This window comes from Cetorhinus maximus, chromosome 6, assembly GCF_964194155.1.
Source record: "Cetorhinus maximus chromosome 6, sCetMax3.hap1.1, whole genome shotgun sequence".
In the NCBI taxonomy this organism is placed as follows: Eukaryota; Metazoa; Chordata; class Chondrichthyes; order Lamniformes; family Cetorhinidae; genus Cetorhinus; species Cetorhinus maximus.
In genome coordinates this window covers 135983668-136006372 of record NC_135884.1, presented here as the reverse complement: position 1 = coordinate 136006372, position 22705 = coordinate 135983668, and the positions used below count along the sequence as shown (strand labels likewise).

At 44.8% G+C, this 22705-nt stretch overlaps 1 protein-coding gene across 1 annotated transcript in view; it reads right to left on the bottom strand.

Moving 5' to 3' along the window:
* Positions 1-22705, bottom strand: part of cdh13 (cadherin 13, H-cadherin (heart)) — a 1028759-nt gene that overhangs the window by 627119 nt on the left and 378935 nt on the right. The gene's annotated exons all lie outside the window — the stretch shown is intronic.

The window sequence follows — 22705 nt, the reverse complement described above, 5'->3', positions numbered from 1 at the left end:
TAGAGGGGGCCACCCCACTTCAGTGGTCTGAGACCCATGACCGATCTTGTTAGCAGCAGCCAACTAACTGGCTGCCATTGGGGTAGCCGCCCCTATGAAGGATGGGTGCCCCTCCCCAAGAACTGCCAGTCAGCAGCCTCAGCTGCTGGGTCAGGATCAGTCACCACTGTTGGGGCTGCTCCTGGAAGAAGAGGATGTCATGAAAGGACAGTGTCCTCCCAACTAGGTAAGTGAGGTCTGGAGATGCCAGGGCCATTCAGGCAGGGCCCAGCGGATGGGGGGGCGGGGTAGTGGTTGGTGAGGGCAGGCAGCACTGTTGCTGTGGGGACGGTCATTGATGCCAGGATCCCCTGTGGGTAAAAGAGTACGCAAACAAGGTGCAAACCCCACTTCACCTGAGCCTGTTGGAAAGGTTGCAAGAGTTTACCTGGTGGTTTCCACATGTGGTGGAGGGCCTACCCGCTGCTGGTGAAACGCCAGCAGTGGCAGGAAGAAGCCTTTAATTGACCACTAAAGTGACTGAATTGATGTCTGGAAAGGAGGGCCATCTGCCACCTTCCCCACAGCTGGCAAGATGCCATGGAAGAGATGGGTGCACCAGCCCCTGCCTTCCCTCACCATTATACCTCCCCCTCCCAACCCCCTACACCCCTGCCTCCCAGCCAAACCCAAGCCTTCATTTTCCAGAACTGTCTAGGTTGAAATCATGGAGAGTGGGACCAAGGCTGGCATTTTAGCTGCCGATCTGTCCGATGGGTTGGCTGAAAATTGACCCCATAGCTTGCCAGCAAATTCAAAATATTCCTGTTCATCCAACTCCTTGTTGGATGATGATATTGCCAACTTACCTAGCAGTTTCATTTATAGAAAATCAAATACTGTATTCTTTTAAAGTCATTTTCATCCAGTTTCGTAAAAAGAATGTTTGAGGCAACGAAAAGTGATTCTCTTTTTATTCATTTGTGGGATGTGAGCATTGCAGGCTAGGTCAGCATTTATTGTTCCAGGGTTTTGACCCAGTAACTGTGAAGGAACAGCAAAGTATTTCCAAGTCAGGATGGTGATTGGCTTGGAGGGGAACTTCCAGGTGGTGATGTTCTCATGTACCTTCTGCCCTTGTGCTTCTAGGTGGTAGTGGTCGTGGGTTTGGAAGATGCTGTCTAAGGAGCCTTGGTGAGTTCCTGCAGTGCATCTTGTAGATGGTACACACTGCTGCTACTGTGCGTCGGTGGTGGAGGGAATAAATGTTTGTGGATGGGGTGCCAATCAAGTGAGCTGCTTAGTCCTGGGTAGTGTCAAGCTTCTTGAATGTTGCTGGAGCTAGAATCATCCAGGCATGTGGGGAGTATTCCATCACACTCCTGACTTGAGCCTTGTAGATGGTGGACAGGCTTTGGGGAGTCAGGAGGTGAGTTACTCGTCGCAGGATTCCTAGCCTCTGACCTGCTCTTGTAGTCACAGTACTTGTATGGCTAGTCTAGTTCAGTAATTAACAGGTCAATGGTAACCCCCCAGGATGTTGACAGCGGGGGAATTCAGTGATGGTAATGCCTTTGAATGTCAAGGTGCGATGGCTAGATTCTCTCTTGTTGGAGATGATCATTGCCCTGGCACTTGTGTGGCACGAATATTACTTGTCACTAGTTAGCCCAAGCTTGGATATTGTTCAGGCCTTGCTGCATTTGAACATGGACTGCTTCAGTATCTGAGGAGTCACGAATGGTGCTGAACATTGTGCAATCATCAGCGAACATCCCCACTTCTCACCTTATGATGGAAGGAAGGTCATTGATGAAGCAGCTGAAGATGGTTGGGCCTAGAACAAGGCTCCATTTACTATACCCTTATAAAAAACCCCAAGAAGCATTTTCCATTCCTGCCAACAGTGAGAATCATGGCAGGTAGGTGCACTTAATTTGGCTGGAGGCAAAAAAATCTGATTTCAGGCAGGATAAACTCCGCAAATTTTGTTCCCTCAACTTTCAAGGTGGGTTAAGGTGGGTCGGGTTTCCCGAAAAACCATGTCGGGAACCACATTTGCATTAATTAGCATCTCATGCATTCTAATTAAAAGGCCACCTCGCCGGAATTAAGCTCGTCCTCCACATTAAGTTCCCCACCAGCGAGAATTGAGAACAGTCAGTTTTATGGCTGTATGTAAGTAGCGTGCACCTGGTGAGCTTCACCTCTTCCACAATCTTGAGGTTTGTAGATGTTGCTTTCTACTTCTTGGGAACTTCGCGTAATTTCATTCGAGTGCTGTTTGCAAATGCTGCGCCAAGGCTGGACAAGGGAGGCAGGCGAAGGCTGGAAAGGAAATGGGGGTAGGATGGAATGATGGACAGAAGGCTGCACACGGGAGGCAGGCTTACAGTGGTGGAAGAGTGGGGAAAGTGTCTGGGGAAAGGGTCGGGGAAATGTCCGGGAGGGAGAGGGAGTGTGGGGGTGGGGCGGGGTGGAGAAGAGTGTCCAGGGAATTGGGGAGGGAAATGCTCAAGGAAGTTTGGGGGAGAGTATCTTAGAGGAAAGGGTCAGTGGTGTCGACAGTGCTTTCCTTGGGGGAGAACTCGGGATACTGGTGATCGGAGGGAACAGTCACAGTCAGAGGGGGTAGCGGGATGTGGTAGGGTGGCAGGTACGGGATGAGGGGTAATGATTGAATTAGGTGGTTCACGGAGGGGAACTAGGCAGATTTTTCAGATAACAAGAGGGGGCAGGGCCAAGGTGGGGAACAGTAATGGGTGTCAGCTCCGAGGGGAGGAAATGCCTGTGGAGATGAACCGTGATAGGGTGCAGGGTAATGGTTGGAGGTTTAAGGGTTACAGAGGGGAGAGTAATGGTGATATTGGGTGGGTCTGTGGTGATGGGGGAAGTTGGTGGGTGACAGGCGGAAAGTGGAAGATGGTGGGGCGAGTTTGAAAGGTGACCTGCACCATTTTTCCAAACTGACCTTGACCACGCAGTCAGTCAGTCAGTGAGATCCCTCAAGGTGGGAGGAGGGTCTTTTTGGGTGCGTGGTGTTCGAGGTCAGCACAAGTGGCCAACTAAAGGGACGCCCTAATAATTATGAGGCAACTGGATGTCAAAGTTGCTTATTTATGTTCTCCTCTCTATGGTGAAGCCCGCATTGCAGCAAGTTTGTTCCCAACTCATGGGTTACTTAATATCGAGATCCCAGCAAGGTGTTCATTCTGTGCCATTGACTGCAGTCAGAGGCAGGGTGAAGGGAGGGAGGGGGGGGTGGAATACCTTCAAGGGGCATGGTTGATGGAGGGCAGCCAACTTGGAACTCCAAACCTCCAACCTCCCAGGTGAATGGTCATGGCTGACAAGGGATCATGCTGTTAGTCTTATTGTGTTGCCAAGGCAATGGTCTCTCTCTAGAGTTTCGAGGGTAGTGGAGACAAGCGGAAAAGTATCCATGTTAGGCTTCTTGGACATGTCTCTCATCACTCTTGTCAAAGAGCAATGTCTCCAAACACATTTATGTATCAATAGGAGGAACACCCATCGCTGGTCATCCAGGAGTTCCTTTACCTTGAGGCATGAGATGGGGATGCCATGTCTAGATGGAGGCCAGTTGAAGGGCTTGGCACTTGCCTGGTGGATTTGAGATTAAGTGAAACCTGTAAAGGACATGATCACTTAATGTATCACCTCAATTCATTCACACATCCACTGAGGCGTCAACAATGCAGGCTTCAGGCAACCCTGCCTTGGTAATGGCTCTCATCCAGATAAGGAGAAGGAGGGACCATCGCCAGGAGGAGCTAGGTCCTGAGCAGCAAGAGGCTGCAAGGCATCTATAAAGTCAAGAGACTGGCAAACATGGACCAGTGCCAAGGCAGGCATTGGCCCCATCATGGGTGTATCGCTGGCGGTGCTCTTATCTAGTGATGAGCAAATAGTAAAGACAGAGGCGCCCTCCTACGTCCCGGAATGTGGTTGCTCACATCTGTGAGTTTCTCCATTGCGAGCTGCAGTCGCAAAGACTCTGGAGGAGTAGCGAGGAGTTCCTGGCCTGCAGTGAGTGAATATCTGTCCAGGTGCCATTTAAATATGGCGCCAGGACCTCTGAACCCATAAAGTACCAGCAGGGTTGGTGACTTCCTGCCCGTCCTGCCACGAAATTTGCCAAGCTCCTTGCGGATGCATAATTAATGAGCTTAAAAGCGGAAGAAAGCCTGTGCCCACCACCCCACTGCCCAGCAGGAATCATGTTGACTTCCCGCCTGCCACCGGGTTTATAGTCTCCATAATGGAAAAGTCCGCCCTATATGCTTGCAAAAAAGGTTGTAAATCCGCCCCTGGATGGTACACAATGAAACACACCGGCCTGTGGCACAGGGCCACCAAATGACAGGGGGTGGAGCCCAAAATGAATGAGTTTCAAAACATTCAAACCGGGCATGTGAACTAATACTGCATTTGTAAAGTTAAAAAAGGAAGTGCCAAGTAAATGAGTTATTTTTGGGACTGAGCCCCGTGTGTGATGGGACTGACAGGCACGCGGGGTGGTCTCGGCAATATCTCTGCCTCTGATCAGCTACAAACGCATACCCAAAGAAAACACCTTTCAGATGCATTTGCTTTAATGACAAATTAAAATTTCGCAAAGCGGATCAGTCTCAGCTTCTGTCGAACCTTCACAAAGTAAATAGTAAGACTCCACTATTCCACCAGGAAAGGAATGCTTAGAAAAGTAAGCTTGAAAGGAGATTGAAATGTTCAGAAATTATATTAACAGGTAGCTAGGAATTGCTCCTTTTCCAACCAACAATTCCTCTCCTCCCACATGCACTCTCTCTCTGATACAAGGCATGCCACTTGCTAACAAGCCTAGAGCAGACTGCTGGGGGCACATGGTGAGCCAACTCACTTTACCCAACATCACTGAAGTCCGTCCACTTCCCTCAGCCCATGGTCAGCAATGCAAGTAGGGAGCTCACTTACTGGTTGTTTGAATGAATAGCCAGGGCCACAGGTTAAAGGTGTCAGCAGCAGTTCCAGTGCTAGCAGTCTGACCTCTGGGTCAGACAGTTGCGGGTTCAAGTCCCACTCCCTTCCAGACAGACTCTCCTGGGAAGTGCTGACCTGCCAGAGATGCCATCATCGGATGCAAAAGATCCCAAGAGGCTATTTTGGAGAGGAGCAGGTAAGTTACCCTTGGTGTCCTGGCCAATATTTATCCCTCAATCAACATCACACAAAACAGATTCTGGTCATTATCACATTGTTTGTGGGAACTTACTGGGTGCAAACTGGCTGTGGCATTTCCCACATTCCCATTTCAAAAGTACTTCATTGGCTGTACAGCTTTGGGACTGCTGGTGGTTGTGAATGACACTATATAATTACAAGTCTTTAAATTTTGGTATGGCTATGAGGTGGTTTTAAAAGTGCCAGCCCACCAAGCTGGGACAGGAGGAATTGTAGTCCACACATACGCTTACAGCTAGCTTCTCACCTCAATAATGCCAAGTTAGACTCAATGACAGGAAATAAATAGAGACAGATTCGCCCGGCGCTGCTCTGGGCAACATCCTAACAGCTGGTTTCGTAGTCACATCTTCGGAATCATTCCTTGTCTCTCACTCCAAACATCATGTCCCATGCAGAGAGACAACAGAAACTGGACTGGAAAAAGGACCGTGGTCGGATGTTGGAGGGAAGATGCTGCGCAGTCCTACAGCCTCGCTCCACACATTCGCATTCTCTCTTAATAATCAGCAAGCTTTGATGGGGAGAGGAGTTTCAGTAAAACCTCGGCCAATGCTCTTGTCGAACAGTTTAATTCAGCTGTGACTGAGTATTTATATATTACACTTAAAAAATAGATAAGTAATTTCTCCGAATTGCGGCTAACTTACCTTACACTTCTTACAAAGAGTTTCCTGTGTCTCTCCCTTACATTACTCCAATAACAATAAAGAAGAAATTATATTTATATTATTGCAGATTTTCTTCAGACAAGCAGACATATATGAGGCAAGCAACATGGAACTAAGAACACTCAGACAGGTACAGGTTGAGAAGTTTTCAATGACTGTGCCTGGCTGTTAGTGTCTGGCTAATAGTAATTATTTACTTAATTAAACTGAAGAGAGCTGAAGAGTTCTAACTCTGTAAACTGGCAAAAACATTGTGTAGAAATTACAGACTCAGGGAACCAGTGAAACGTTTTTATTGACCATGTCATTGCCTCTTGGATCTCAACAAAGCAAACGTCATGCTATGATGTATTAACACATTTGGGCCATGTTATAAGGCCACAGTCCATGAGCCAGTGAGCACAGTTGGCTGGATTGCTAGCGTGTGGTTCAGACTAACGCCAGGAGTGTGGGTTCAATTTCCGTTCCAGCTGAGGTAGACTTGGGACCTGGCTCCTCATCCTGCCCCTGAGAGTGGAAGGCAATGGCAAACCAACACTGACCAAAACTGTCAAGAAAATGGCTCAGCATGAAGCATCAGTAGACAATGAGTCAAGGACCTGCCTACATGAGTGAATGAATGACAAGTCCATACTCTAGCAGGGAAGCTCACCTGCTGGGGGTGCTTAACAGGAGAACTGCGGGAGCTTCTCCCATGAGCAAGGCTGCCCCACTGATATCATGTAAATTTACCCCCTTTCAATCATCAGACAAAAGGTCTGAAGTACAGACCAGCTTGACAAAATTTCCTCTTTCTACTGGTGGTAAGAATCCATTAACCCAGCTTCTAGAGGGGACATCTGTGACACAGAACTGCCTTCAATTTGACATGAATTTGACAACTTCACATTTTAATTCCATAGTGCAGTAGCATATGCTCATCTGAAGTTGCAGACATAAAATTGCTGCGGCCAGAAAACTTTAATTTATATTTAAATGTGATATAAACAACCTCTGAGGACAGTCTAACACTGGGTGTTCAACAACAACAATTTGCATTTATATAGCGCCTTTAATGTTCAGAAACATTCACGAAAGCACTTCACAGAGTGTCATCAGATAAAAATGAAGTTAGGTGCAAATTAGAAGAGGTGGCTAATTTTGAATAGGAAGACCAAGAACTGCAAAATGAGTTCACAACAATGGAAGTGATCAGAAAAACATCAGATGAAACATACAGACAAATGTGAAATATTGCTGATAGGAAGCCAGACTGAACAGCATAAGAACTCCATGAATGGTACAGAAATAGCGAAAAATCAAGTAGAAACAGATTTAGGGGTTTCAGTACACACGTGTATCTTGGCTTTCTCTGCCCACTTAAGTGGGCACAACTTCAATAGACAGGCCTACCACCTATTTCTGGGTTAATTTACTTACAGGGTGTTAGCTCCTTGGCCTCCATATGAGATGTAGGGGAAAATGGGGTCAGAAAACTTTTTATTTCAATAATGAGCTCTGTACAGTTCCCTGACCTCGGAACATTGAATGCGGCGGCCAATGATTCAGATCATGCATTAACCTTTTGGTCTGTATTGCAGTGCTGGTTCGGGGCTACATTAGAGTGCTTAAGTAGGAGTTCGGTGAGTGAGGCAGTTTGGTGAAAAGGGAAGCAGGTGATCCTTTCATTTTCTACCTTTCCTAGAAAGAAGAGTGTCGGCCTAGGTAAGTAGGACCTGGTGAGTGTTTCTGCTGTTCTTAATATTCCCAAAACTAGAGGAAGTAAAAGTAAACGGAGTAATTTGAGGGTAAGTCATGACAGGGCAGCACGGCCACATGGAATGCTCCTCCTGTGCAATGTGGGAAGTCAGGGACACATCCAGTGTCCAGGGCGACCATGACTGCAGGAAGTCATCCAGCTGCAGCTGCTCGAAAACTGTGTTTCAGAGCTGGAGCTGCGGCTGGAGCCACTGTGAAGTAACAGCAAGGATGAGATCTTCGTGGATAGCACATACAACGGTGCACAGGCTGAAAGGGAATAGGTGACCACCAAACAGAGTAAAAGCACTAGGCAGGTAGTGCAGGAGTCCACTGGTCCACCTCCCTCGCTAACAGATTTTCCTTCTTGGATAATGCTGGGGGAGATGGTTTTTCAGGGGAATGCAGCAAGAGCCAAGGCCGTGACACCATGAGTGGCTCAGCTGCATGGGGGGGGGGGAGAAAAAGAGTGAGAGCGCAATAATGATGGGGGATTCTATTGCAAGGAGAAGAGATAGACATTTCTGTGGCCACTCTCTGGTGCCAAGGTCAAGGATATCACTGAGCAGCTGTAGGACATTTTGAAGGGGGAGGGTGAAGAGCCAGAAGTTGTGGTCCATATCGATATCAATAACGTATGTAAATTGAGGGATGAGGTCCTGAAAGCAGAATATAGGGAGCTAGGCAATAAATGAAAAAGCAGGACCTCAAAGATAATTTTCTCTGCATTCGGGCCATCAGCAGCAGCAGGATTGTACTCGAACACAATCTGTAACCTCAAGACCCAGCATATCCCCCACTCTACCATTACCATCAAGCCAGGGATCAACCCTGGTTCAATGAAGAGTGCAGGAGGGTGTGCCAGGAGCAGCACCAGCATACCTAAAAATGAGGTGTCAACCTGGTGAAGCTATAACACAGGACTACTTGCGTGCCAAACAGCATAAGCAGCAAGTGATAGACAGAGCTGAGCGATCCCACAACCAACAGATCAGATCTAAGCTCTGCAGTCCTGTCACATCCAGTCATGAATGGTGGTGGACAATTAAACAAATGACTGTAGGAAGAGGCTCCACAAATATCCTCATCCTCAATGATGGGGGAGCCCAGCACATCAGTGCAAAAGATAAAGTTGAAGCATTTGCTACAATCTTCAGCCAGAAGTGCCGAGTGTATGATCCATCTCAGCCTCTTCCGAAGGTTCCCAGCATCACAGATGCCAGTCTTCAGCCAATTCAATTCACCCTACATGATGTCAAGAAATTGCTGAAGGCACTGGTTAGTGCAAAGGGCTTTGGGCCCTGACAATATTCTGGCAATAGTACTGAGGACTTATGCTTCAGAACTTGCTGTGCCCCTAGCCAAGCTGTTCCAATACAGCTGCAACACTGGCATCTACCTGGCTATGTGGAAAATTGCCCAGCTATGTCAAGTACACAAAAAGCAGGACAAATCCAACCTCAGCCAATTACTACCCCATCAGCTTATTCTCGATCATCAGTAAAGTAATGGAAGGGGTCATCAACAGTGCTATCAAGCAGCACTTGCTTAGCAATAACCTGCTCACTAACCCCAAGTTTGGGTTCCACCAGAGCCACTCAGTTCCTGACCTCTTACAGCCTTGGTTCAAACATGAACAAAAGAGCTGAACTCCCAAAGTGAGGTGAGAGCAACTGCCTTTGACATCAAGGCCACATTTGACCGAGTGTGGCATCAAGGAGCCCTAGCAAAACTGGAGTCAATGGGAATCAGGGGGAAAACGCTCCGCTGGTTGAAGTCATATCTAGCACAAAGGAAGATGGTTGTGGTTGTTGGAGGTCAGTCAACTCAGCTCCAGGACATCACTGCAGGAGTTCCTCAGGGTAGTGTCCTCAGCTCAACCATCTTCAGCTGCTTGATCAATGACCTTCCTTCCATCATAAGGTCAGAATGGGGATGTTTGCTGATGATTGCACAATGTTCTGCGCCATTAGCAACTCCTCAGATACTGAAGCAGTCCCTGCCCAAATGCAGCAAGACCTGGACAATATTCAGACTTGGGCTGATAAGTTAAGTAACATTTGCACCACACAAATGCCAGGCAACAATCATCTCCAACAAGAGAGAATCTAACCATTGCCCCTTGAATGCTCAATGGCATTACTATCACCGAATCCCCCACTGGCAACATCCATTGACCAGAAACTGATATAAATAAAATACTGCCATATAAATACTGTGGCAACAACAGCAGGTCAGAGGCTAGGAATCCTGCAATTAATAACTCACCTCCTGACACACCAAAGCCTGTCCACCATCTACAAGGCAGTGTGATGGAATGGAGTGTGGTGGAATACTCCCCACTTGCTTGGATGAATACAGCTCCCACAGCACTCAAGAAGCTTGACACCGTCCAGGACAAAGCAGTCCACTTGATTGGCACCACATCCACAAACATTCACACCCTTCACCACCAACGCACAGTGGCAGCAGTGTGTACCATCTACAAGGTGCTTTGCAGGAATTCACCAAGGGCGTTAGCACCTTCCAAACCCATGACCACTACCATATAGAGGGACACGGGCAGCAGACAGATGGAAACACCACCGCCTGGAAGTTCCGCTCTAAGTAACCCACCATCCTGTCTTGGAAATATATCGCTGTTCCTTCACTGTCGTTGGGTCAAAATCCAGCAACTCCCTTCCTAACAGCACTGTGGGTGTATCTACACCACATGGACTGCAACAGTTAAAGAAGGCAACTCACCACCACCTTCTCAAGGGGAACTAGGGATGAGTGATAAATGTTGGTCCAGCTGTGAAGCCCACATCCCGTGAATGAATATTAAAAAAAAACTCCCAGTGCCACGTGCTAGCGAGATCAGAAATTGAACAATAGGCCAGATGAATGCATGGCTGCAGAGATGGTGTAGCAGGGAGGGATTTCGATTCCTGAGGCATTGGGACCAATTCTGGGAGGGATGGGACCTGTACAATTTGGACAGGTTGCACCCCAGCAGGACTGGGGCTAATGTCCACGCAGGGGTGTTCGCTAGTACTGTGGGGGAGGGTTTCAACCAGAGTGGCAGTGGGATGGAAACCTGAGCAGGGAGACACAAGAGAGCGAAACAAAGATAGGAATGAAATACAGAAAGGTAGAAAGAAAAAGTAGAAGGCAGAGGAAACAAGAGCTAGCAGCAAATAGGACCACAGTACAATAAAGGTGTGTAAAATGTTAAAAAGATGAATCTAAAAGCATTGTGTCTGAACGCATGGAGCATTCGCAATAAGATAGATGAATTAACAGCACAAATCGATGTAAATGGGTATGATATGATTGCGATTACGGAGACATGACTGCAGGGTGACCGAGGCTGGGAACTGAATATCCAAGAGTACTCGATATTTAGGAGGGACAGGCAAAAAGGAAAAGAAGGTGGGGTTGCATTGTAAGTTAAGAACGCAATCAGTGCATTAGTGAGAGAGGATATTGGCTCAGAAAATCCAGATGTAGAATCAGTCTGGGTGGAGCTAAGAAGCAACAAGGGGTGGGAAACATTAGTGGGAGTTGTCTATAGGCCTCCAAATAGTAGTGGTAAGGTAGGGGACAGAGTTAAACAGGAAATTAAAGACGCATGTAACAAATTGTGACAGTAATCATGGGTGACTTTAATCTACATATAGACTGGGCAAACCAAATTAGCAATAATACTGTGACAGATGAATTCCTGGAGTGTGTACGAGATGGTTTTTTAGACCAGTATGTCAAGGAACCAACTAGGGAACAGGCTAACCTAGATTTGGTATTGTGCAATGAGAAGGGGTTAATTAATTATCTTGTTGTGCAGGGTCCTTTAGGGAACATTGGCCATAACATGACAGAATTCCTCATTAGGATGGAAAGTGAAGTAGTCCAATTCGAAACTGGGGTCCTAAATCTAAACAAAGGAAACTACAAAGGTATGAGGTCTGAGTTGGCTAAGATATATTGGGGAACTTCATTAAAAGGCATGATAGTGGATAGGCAATGGCTAATATTTAAGGAACAAATGCATGCATTGCAACAGTTATATGTTCCTTTCTGGCACAAAAACATAACAGGAGCCAACCATGACTAACAAAAGAAATTAAGGACAGTATTAGATCCAAAGAAGAGTCATGTAAAGTTGCTAGCAAAAGTAGCCAGCATGAGGGTTGGGAGCAGTGTAGAATTCAGCAAAGGAGGACCAAGAGATTGATTAAGAGGGGAAAAATAGAGTATGAGAGTAAACTTGCAAGGAACATAAAAGCATTCTGCAAAAGTTTCTCTAAGTATGTAAAAAGAAAAAGGATTAGTGAAGGCAAATATAGGCCCCTTACAGTCTGAAATGGGAGAATTTATAATAGAGAACAAGGAAATGGCACAGCAATTAAACAACTACTTTAGTTCTGTCTTCACGGAGGAAGACACAAATAACTTCCCAGAAATACTAGGGAACCAAGGGTCTAGTGAAAAGGAGGAATTGAAGGAAATTAGTCTTAATAAAAAAAAATGGTGCTGGAGAAGTTAATGGGACAGAAAGCTGATAAATTCCTTTGCGTCTGATAATCTACATCCTAGGGTACTAAAGGAGGTGGTCACGGAAATAGTGGATGCATTGATAATCATCTTCCAAAATTCTGTAGATTCTGGAACAGTCCCAGTAAACTGGAGGGTGGTAAACGTAACCCTACTATTTAAAAAGGGAGGGAGGGAGAAAACAGGGAATTACAGACCATCAGTAGTAGGGAAAATAATAGAGTCTATTATAAAGGATGTGATAACAGGACACTTAGAAAATATCAACGGTTTTAGACAAAGTCAACATGGATTTATGAAAGGGAAATCATGTTTGCCAGACCTACTGGAGTTCTTTGAGGACATAACTAGCAAAATAGATAAGGGAGAACCAGTGGGTACTTGGATTTTCAGAAAGTTTTTGATAAAGTCCCACATAAGAGGTTAATGTGCAAAGTTAAAGCACATGTTCAGAAAGTTTTTGATAAAGTCCCACATAAGAGGTTAATGTGCAAAGTTAAAGCACATGGGATTGGGGGTAATATTTTGGCATGGATTGAGAATTGGTTAGCAGACAGGAATCAGAGAGTAAGAATAAATGGGTCTTTTTCCGAGTGGCAGGCGGTGAGTAGTGGGGGACCACAGGGATCAGTGCTTGGGCCCCAGTTATTCACAATATATATCAATAATTTGAATGAAGGAACCAAATGTAATATTTCCAAGTTTGCTGATGACAAAACTTGGTGGGAATGTGAGTGGTGAGGAGAATGTTAAGAGGCTTCAAGGCGATTTAGACAATAGTATGGAGTTTTAATTACCAAGACACAAAGGAGACATTCAGGCTCTTGTGTATATCTTCAAAAAAAGTTGATTCTCACATCAAAGCACTGAGTAACGAGGAAACATTGGAGAATACTGAACTTTTCAACCTTGAGAAGAGATGACTTATTGGTGACTTATAGGCAGATTTGTAGAACTATGTAAGACAGTACTTTTATGGAAAAGGCAAATCCAGAACACATCAAACTAAATCACGACAGTAGCAATAAGGAATCACAGGTTCAAACTTGTGCAAACTTGAATGATGACACAATTACCAACTCGCAGATGGACTTTTGGTTATGACAGTGAAGGCAGTAACTCAGAATCATTTCAGCAACAGCTAGATATAATGATGGAGAAACTATAGGGTCTTTTTAATGGAGAAGCCAAGTTGAGCTCAATGACCTTCCTCATCTATAATCTAATTATATTGTATGAATGGCCTGTTACAAACTGAATGACAACAGTGATCCCATTAACATCCACAGACATAACCATGCCTCACAGACAGATAGTTATAAAATTCAGACAGCTGAAAACGCTGCAACACTGAGAGAAGACAAATTTGGAGAGAGCATAAATTTGACAGGATCTGTATTTTAGATCAACATTTGGAACCCTTCATTAATTGATCACAAAACAGCAACAGCCCAAAGTCACGGAGCTTCATCCTAACCTGGCCATCCTCTCAGCTAATGTGTGCAGATCTAGGAGATATCGGTACAGCCTGTGACTGCAAATAGTTGATTAGATAGTTACAGACAAGAAGGAGTTAATTTGCACAGCACTAATTTCTCCTCTCACCACCCATCCATAAACAGAAAGGTGTTTTGATTTGTTTCCCTCGTTATAAGTGCTGGTGTATTTCCCCAGCCCCTCGGTTTTTGTGTGATCCAATTTTCTAATAACATCTCTACAGCAAACTTGAGATAGGATGAACTCAAAAGGTTAGTTTATTTGCAAACGCTCAAAAGCGCGTGGGGAGGGTTGCATCATCACCTCAACACTCAGACAGTAATGATAGGAAAAGGATTTACATACAGAGACCACAGAGAAAATAAATATAGGTTCACATGGGTTCCAAAGCCCAGAATCAAAGCCCAATGAGGTATTCCTTCGCGGAGGTCGGTGGGCTGAAAGCCAATATTATAGAATTCACTTTTTCCGGTGGTGTTGACCTCACAAGATGAAATAGGCATGAGGAGATCAATCAGTCTTGTAGGTAACAGTACACAATTTCCAGCAGAAGCAGGTGTTCAACCTGGGCAAAGTTCCTTTTCTGTAAGGCTGCCAGTCAGATGCTAAATAACAGACTGAGCTATGCAGTTCAGTATGGCAATATTACTTATTCCACAAGCCAGAGGCCCATGTCATATGACCTCCTACATCTCCACTTGGCCTTTGACAAAGGACGTGTATCCAACACCAGGGTTCTGAAGACTGTTAATGGTCTCAGCCATTAGGAATTGAAATGAGGGTTGTGGGGGCTTTGCCTTAGCAGACGATCCAGCCTGGGTGATTAATTGCAATTGGCCTTCGTATTGCTCTCTTTGCAATTGGGTTGTATAGTTCACAGGGGGTGGTTACTCGTTCCTCAGAGATAACAAGGTGTGAGCTTCCCTAAAACTGCCAGGTGTTTCTTTTGTTCAGAGGACACAGATACACATAGTTCCTGCCATTTTAAAATTTGTTCAGTTTTAAAATTTTAGAAATAACAATGAGTGTATCTATATATATTTTGTAAAAACAATATATGGTGTAAAGGCTTAGGTCCTCAGAGTAATGAGATTCCCATAAAGGAAATATATACGGAATTGTATCTACATCATATGGCTTTAAGAATACCATGATGTATTATAGACGTTCCAATTTGGAACTGCAATAACTATTGTTTCAGGTCCTTCTCAGCTTTATCTAGCATTCAGAACATACCATACATATTTTCATATCAATGATAGTCACAACGTTTGTAGTCTGGAATAATAATTTTCCAATACTGAATCACAAGCACAATCACATGAATCACTTAACAGATCACATGCCTCTCATAAAGAAGACACTGATAATTTAATAGAGCACAAGTTACTTTTATGACCGATGCAGTTGGTAAAGTGGAGTTATTTAAAATTCCCAGAGGGAAACTTTAAACAATTGTCATAACCTATAATTTTAAGGGTTATGTTTGAGATGCGACTCTAAATTCAGGAATCAGGCCACCTGTTCTTGAGACTTTACGTTAAACTAATTGAAACATTTTGTCAATTTACACAGGGTAAAATATATGTACACATGGCTACAAATTACTACTATCATAACTTTTAACAAATTCCCAAACTAATCGCCATTAAAGCAACAGCAATGCCAGTGGGCTTGGAAAATTCTGCCCTATAACTTTCCCATGTTTTGTAAACTTATTTTATGCGGCAGTTACAAATATTCTTCACATGGTCAGTTTTTTGTACTGTCATGAAGCAATTAATGTATATAATATTATGGAAAATATTTATCTTTTAAAATTGAGGTTTAGTCTGCAGGTGTGTCTTAATTGGATCAAAGCCAGCTAGTCTGGGTGCTTTGATAACTGACCCAAACACCAGGTAAAGCATTTTCACTTTATGAATTTAAAATGAGGTTCTTTTCACTGTGGAGTCAGCTGGAGGCTTGTAGCTGCCTTTTGATCTTACATTGCCGCTGCTCTGCACACCCGAAAACTACTGAAGTTATATCTACCACCACTGATTGAATTAAAATTCTCATTGTCTCACCAGCCTCTTTAAACTTCACCTTTTAACAATGAAAGCCCTTTCATTGTGCCAATGTTATTAGTAATATAAACATATGGCTTGGTAGCTGCTAGATAGGCATCAAGTTTTCACCCCACTTCATGAATGATCTCTTCAAAAAGTGAAAATGCACGCTAACCCTCTTCCATATCAAAACTAGTACCCATCAAAGCGCCCAGGCTAGCTGGCTTTAATTCAATTAAGACACACCCACAGACTAAACTTCTATTTTAAAAGAAAGATATTTTCCAAAATATTATATACATTAATAGTTTCATGGCAGTACAAATAACTGACCATGTGAAGAACACTTATAACTGCCACATAAAATAAGTTTACAAAACATGGGAAAGCTATAGGGCAGAATGTGAGGCTGGACCATCACTGTGGTCTGAAGGCTGCACAGAGCACAGGGAAGAGGCCCTGGACTGAGACACCTGCCCTTTATCTTGTGCAGAAAGGTTTCACATATGAGTGACAAGAACACTGGTCATCAGAACAAGGAGCCAAAGGCAGGGTGACATTCTTAGGAGTTTATGGACAATACTGAACAGTATGTACAAGTGATCAACACCCATGGCCAGGCTATGCAACTACTTTTACCTAACTTTCCTAACCCTACCGCTACAACTTGTTGCTCCCAGACATCCACAGCAGAGGGGGAGGCAGCCTGCTGACTGTGATGCCCTGTCTGTGATGATTTTATTGGGCGTCCTTTAGAGGGCCAAGGCTTGGAGGGCCTCGGCCTGCTTTCAACCTGCTGTGTGGCAGTGGCCCCCTCCTCAGCCTGTGAAGCTGGATCTGCGGAGGCCACCGGAAGAGGGGAGTCAGATGGGCCGGTAAACCACAGAGTCACCTGGGTGGGTGGCCCTGGAGTCTGCACCTGCTGATCCTCCTCCCTATGGGTGGCCAAGGGCCCCTGGCTGACTCCATGAGCGGAAGGGATAGCTGGAGTGAGATTGAGCTATCTAGCACCCCTCTAACATACACACTGTTGGAGGCCAACTATTACATCAGCGATGGAGTTAAGCCCACACAGCAGTGCAGCAGTGATGTCCTGGACCAAGATCTCCATGGCGGCCATCTTGCCAGTGTTGACTTCAGTGCATTGCAATGCCAGCGCTATCACCTCAGCCTGAAGATGGACGGACTCCTTCATTGTGCCTTGCAGTCTGAGGAGTGCAGCGGACATCCCTTCTTGATGTTCCCTAGTTTGCCTTTGCAGCTTTAGCAACTGTGCCATGACCGAGTCCGGAGGCTGGTCATCTGACTTGGACTCAACAACGTTCTGGCCTCCAGCAGTCCTCTGAGTGCTGGGGACCTGGGAAGTCCCTGCCCCCACCTGCTGTGGATCAGAAAGCGCAGTGTGCCCACCAGATTGTGACCCCCGAGGCTGCTCTAAAGCTAGGTCCCACTGAGGTGTGTCTCTCTGCACTGGTGGAGGGTGTGGGTGAGCGCTGTGATGGGACTTCTGAGAGGGTGCCCTCAGATTCCATTTCAGAGATTTCTTCGAGCTAGCTTGGAGGCTCTGGGTTGTGGACTCTTGTCGGCTGCTTCCCAGATGTGCCTGCGAAAGCAAGGGGAGATAATTAGTGTATGGCAGTGGCCTGTGAAAGAGGACACATCACTCATGGCATGGTTGTCCGATGGATGTTGCACTGCTGGATCCTCACTTGGTGCAGCAGCGCCAACCTCACCATCAGCACAGGACCGGACCCACTCATCGCCGGCCAGCTGGATGGCTCTGTTTTCGATTTGTCAGAACTTTGAATTCCAGCATCCCTCCACCTGTCTGCGACCTTTCCCTCCTCTTCTGAGCCAGTTTGTCCTGCATGGATAGAGATCGGGAGAGTGTATCAGGACACCTGCCGAGCCAAATGATAAGTATGCCTGGCCTGTGTGGGTGATGAACGGTCCCATGGACAATGATGGTACGTGTGAAAGAGTGAATGGTGATGTCCCTTGCAGTGGCAGTGAGTGAGGGCCCTGTGGGTGTGTGATGGGCTTGAGAATGTGTGAGTTGGGAGTGATGAAAAAAGTCACTTACCCTGGCAGAACGGAGATCATCATTCATCCTTTTGCGGCACTGGGTGGCTATCCTCCACTGCAGGGCGTACACGCTGACCACCACTGTCACCACCTCCCAAGCCAGGTTGGTGACATTGCTGCCCATCTTGCGGCTAGAGCGGGGTTAGAGCACATCCCGATGGGCCTCCACGGTATCCAGCAGTCGCTCGAGGGACCCGTCGTTAAAACGGGGGGGCTGCAGTCTTTTTGCCTTTGCAGGCCATGTCTCCCAGGCAACGGTGGTGAGCTGGTGATGATGAGCGCTTTGCAGGCGGCTGCCATTTAAAGATGGCGGCTGGTGTGGTGCAACAGTGGGGTGAAGGCGAATGGGCGAATGAGAGCCTATCCGCCATGGAACTGGCGTGTTTCGCGGGAGTGAATATATAATGAGGCGGGCTCAGGAAGATACGGCGTGAAAACCCACCATTTTCATTGGCTGGTAGGACTCCATTTTACCTGCCTGCTACAGCACTTAATGCAATTCTGGGAATATTCCACCCATAATGTCATACGAAAAAATAGAACTCAATGTTACAATACATTCAAATTTTCTTAATCCCATCTTAAATTCCATGGAATTTCTAATCCCTACACTCCTCAACCTTAGTTTGTTACAATAAATTATCCAGAATACATAATTAATTACACTATGCAACAAAAACATATTTTTACAGGAACAAAGCATTTCCTTCACTGGATATCTGCTGTGAGGATTCAGTACATAACTGGTTAAGAAGCGTAATGGTTGGTAGATTTTCCTGTTGAGTGTCCCTGACCTGTTCTTAACAAAAATAACAACAATTTATTAAACCTTCTCTGTTTCAAGCTGTGTTATCTCTATTTATCTTTCTAAATTTCAGTATAATTTTTCATTTGAAAACTTAAGGGTGTCTTTCGTCATGTGAAGCAATGCCAAGGCTTGGGTAAATACTACAAAAAATTGTTACATTAGATTTTAAAAGTATTTCTTCATAATGAGTACTCAGAAATCCATAGAAAATAGACCATTAGATTGCGTTACATTGGTTGGCCTGATGCGGTACTAACATTATTTTGTATGAAGTAGGTGGATGTGGGCTCTCCTCCACCTCCTCAAAGTGAGTTCCTTACTCTATTAGAATCATTTAACAACGGTACTTATCAGAGGAGAGCTGCATTAAACAACAAAGAAGGGGATAAATACAAAGAACAAGTCTATTATGGATGCACTTAACCACACCTCCCCTTTCCCAGATGACTTTAAAGGAGAACAGGCAGATGTCTAGGAACAGATTACCAACCTGCTTGACATCATGGTCAAGCAAAGCACATGATATTGATCTGTACTTTGTGATATTAGTATTGGAGACTAGAACAAATTCCTATTTCAGGTACTCAGTGTGACTGTCAAGCACTCAGCAGTTCAGTGCAGATTCAGGATCAGAGCCATCTGATTTTCTACTGGGGAGACAACAAAATCCATCATCAAACTAATTGACAATTCAATCAACCAATTGAGAAATGCTGCCTCTTGGTTCAAGAAGGGGCCAGGAAGCGAGATTTCATTTTATCAAACAAAAGGCTTGTTTATGGAAGTCACATTTTGTTCAGAAAGCAATCACATACTGCAAATAGGATCTGGCAGCATGATGTGTCTTTGTAATTTATATGGATTGCTCCTGTTTCAAATGATATTGGGAATCATCCTAACGTCTACACTATTCCAAACCTTTACCCAAGCTTAGCATTGGTCTAAGCAAAAAGTGGAAGCCTTCAGGCAACTTCTGAATAAAGCTCCAACTACTTTGCCCAGCAATAAGCCTTAGGCCCATTCTCCAAACAAGTCTCTAATATATCAGTGTGATATTTCCCACACTAGACTTCTATGAATATGCTTGAAATTATTGCCAAAATTGGACAAATTTATGCTGTGGGCCCAAACCTATATGGAACTTGCTTGAAAATTCCTCAAACTGATTTCACATAGGCCCCTTAAATCTGGCAGACTGTGGGATCTTTATTGGATTTAAACCCAAATATGTTCAGAACGGAAAGGACGCTTTGTCATCTCAGCACTTTTAATGTTAACTTCTCAGTGTTGTACATACAAATTACTTTCAGATAAGCGTACAGTGATCAAACGAAGTGAAATACCGGGGAAGATTTTCACTGACTCTGCCAAATAGAAATGGGGCAGTAGCAGCCCCAAAGCACTTACTGCCCTGTTCCCACTCCTGCTCCAGCCAACGCCATGCTGAAAGGTCCCAATTGCTTTGCCGTGATATGCAAATCAGTGTCTTAGAACTTACATGGGATCCTAGTTTTCATTTTGGCAGACAATTGAGTGAAACCTGGACCATGCACACTTTGCCACATTTTATTTGGTGGCACTTCTGAAGAGGACCAAAGTTGTCACATTCAAAATGCTTTTGTGGGACCAGGGAAGCAGGTATGTGCGTTGGGCTCCACAAGAATAATATATACCGCTGCCACCTTGGATCTCACCCGTGATCATCCCTCTCCAGGACCTACCTTGTTGGCAGCCAGGTTGGTGTATAGGTTGCCAGATATTACATCAGCCTGGAGCCTGATTGGCACTGACAGCCCCACCAGTGGCATTGTGAAATTGTAGAAGCATTATCAGATGGACAGTTGTGAGTTCCACTAGTGAACTAATACATAAAATTCATGTTATGTTAAGTGTGTAATACCCATGCGATCCAAAAACAACAGATGACAATTCAGAAATGCTTAATTTATTAAAATGAAATCCTTATTGCCTTGGTAATGTTAAGTTTGTATAATAGTAGAGAATGAGCTTTAACATTGAAGTCACAACATGAAATGTACCAATCAGCCCATGTTATTATTTATCATCCTCACAAGCAAGAATCCTAATCCCACATGACAGCCGGAATTTTCCCACTGGCGGGATCTTCCAGTCCTGCTGAAGGCAACAAAGCTTTGAATGGCTCACCGCGTTTTCCGGCCCCACCCCTGTCACAACAGGGCTGGAAAATTCGGCCCGACAATACTGTTTTCATATTTACTGCACATTCCTTCAACCACTTACCTAACTAGTTTGAGGCTTTATCAGCAGACAGAGTTGGTAAGAGGTTGAGCGCTGGGAGACAGCAGAGAATCTTCTTTACTTCAGCAGAAATCTTCTGACCCAAAGAGTGGCAAGAATGTGGAACTCAGTGCCACAAGGTGTAGCTGAGGCAAACAGCATTGGTGCATTTCAGGGGAAAGTAGATAAACATGAGAGAAAGAGTACTAGAGGGATATGCTAATAGGATTAGATGAAGAGGGGTGGAGGGGAGGCTTGTGTGGAGCATAAACACCAGCAAAGATGAGAACAAAGTTCTACAGATGCTGAAAATCTGAAATAAGAACGAAAAATACTAGAAATACTCAGCAGGTCTGGCAGTTCTGACAAAAAAAAATCATGGATCTGAAACATTAATTTTGTGTATCTATCTACAGATGCTGCCAGACCTGCTGAGTGATTGCAGCGTGCTTTTATACTTGCATAGACCAGTTGCGCCATATGGCCTGTTTCTGCGCTGTAGACTTTACCTCTATGTAACTTTCCTACAAATGTTGACATGTTCTCCACTCCAATCACTAACTGAACCTCATTTAATTTTTTAAGTAAGTAACCAAAGTAGTGGACAGGGGAACGTTTGTGGTTGCAATGTATATGATCTTCCATAAAGCATTTGATGAGGTTACATATACAGGAAGGACGTAATAGCTCTGGAGAGAGTGCAGAGGAGGTTTACAAGAATGTTGCCAGGGTTAGAAAAGTGTAGCTACGAGGAGAGATTGGATAGGTTGGGGTTATTTTCCCTGGAACAAAGAAGGCTGAGAGGTGACTTGATTGAAGTGTACAAAATTATGAGGGGAATAGATAGAGTGGACAGGATAAAATTGTTTCCCTTGGTGGAGAATTCTAGAACCAGGGGACATAGATTCAAGATAAGTGGCAGAAGGTGTAGGGGGGCCATGAGGAAGAACTTTTTTATGCAGAGGGTAGTGGGTGTCTGGAATTCGCTGCTCAAGTTGGTGGTGGAGGCAGAAACTCTAAACTCTTTTAGAAGGTACCTGGATCTGCACCTTAAGTGCTGTAAGCTGCAGGGCTATGGGCCGGGTGCAGGAAGGTGGGATTAGAAAGGGCACCTGGGTGTCCTCGGGCTGGCATGGACAAGATGGGCCAAATGGCCTCCTTCTGTGCTGTAACCTTTCTATGGTTCTAAAAGTAACTTAAGGCTAACCTAACCATTACGTGAAATTAAAGTTCATGGAATTGAAGGCAAATTATTGGCCTGGTTAGTGATGGAAGACAAAAAGTAGAGGTAATGGAGGTACATGAACTGGAAGGAAGTGACTAGTAGTGGCCCACTATGTTTGATGTTGGGTCTCAACAATTCACTATATTTATTAATGACTTATATAACACAACAGAGAGCTATATCTCCAAGTTTGCTAATGACACAAACTTGGGTGGCACCATAAGTGGTCTAGGCAGGACCTTAACATTATAAAGAGATATGGACAGTTCAATCTCAATGCAGGTTAAGTGTGAGGTTATCCATTTTGGACCTTAGGGAGCTAGGTGTGAGTGTTGCCTAAATGATGATGGTAGGAATAGTGCAGTCCAAAAAGATTTAGGGGTCCATGTGCACAGATCATTAAAATGTCATAGTCAAGAACACAAAAAAAAATCAAAAAGTAGAATGAAATGTTGACCTTTATGATTAGAAAACTAGAATGTAACGGTAAGGATGTTTAGCTACAGCACTACAAAACACTACTTAGGCCATACCTGGCATGCTGTTTACAGTTCTGGGCAGCACACCTCAGAACTGATACATTGATATATTGATTTTGGAAGGGGTCAAGTACAGA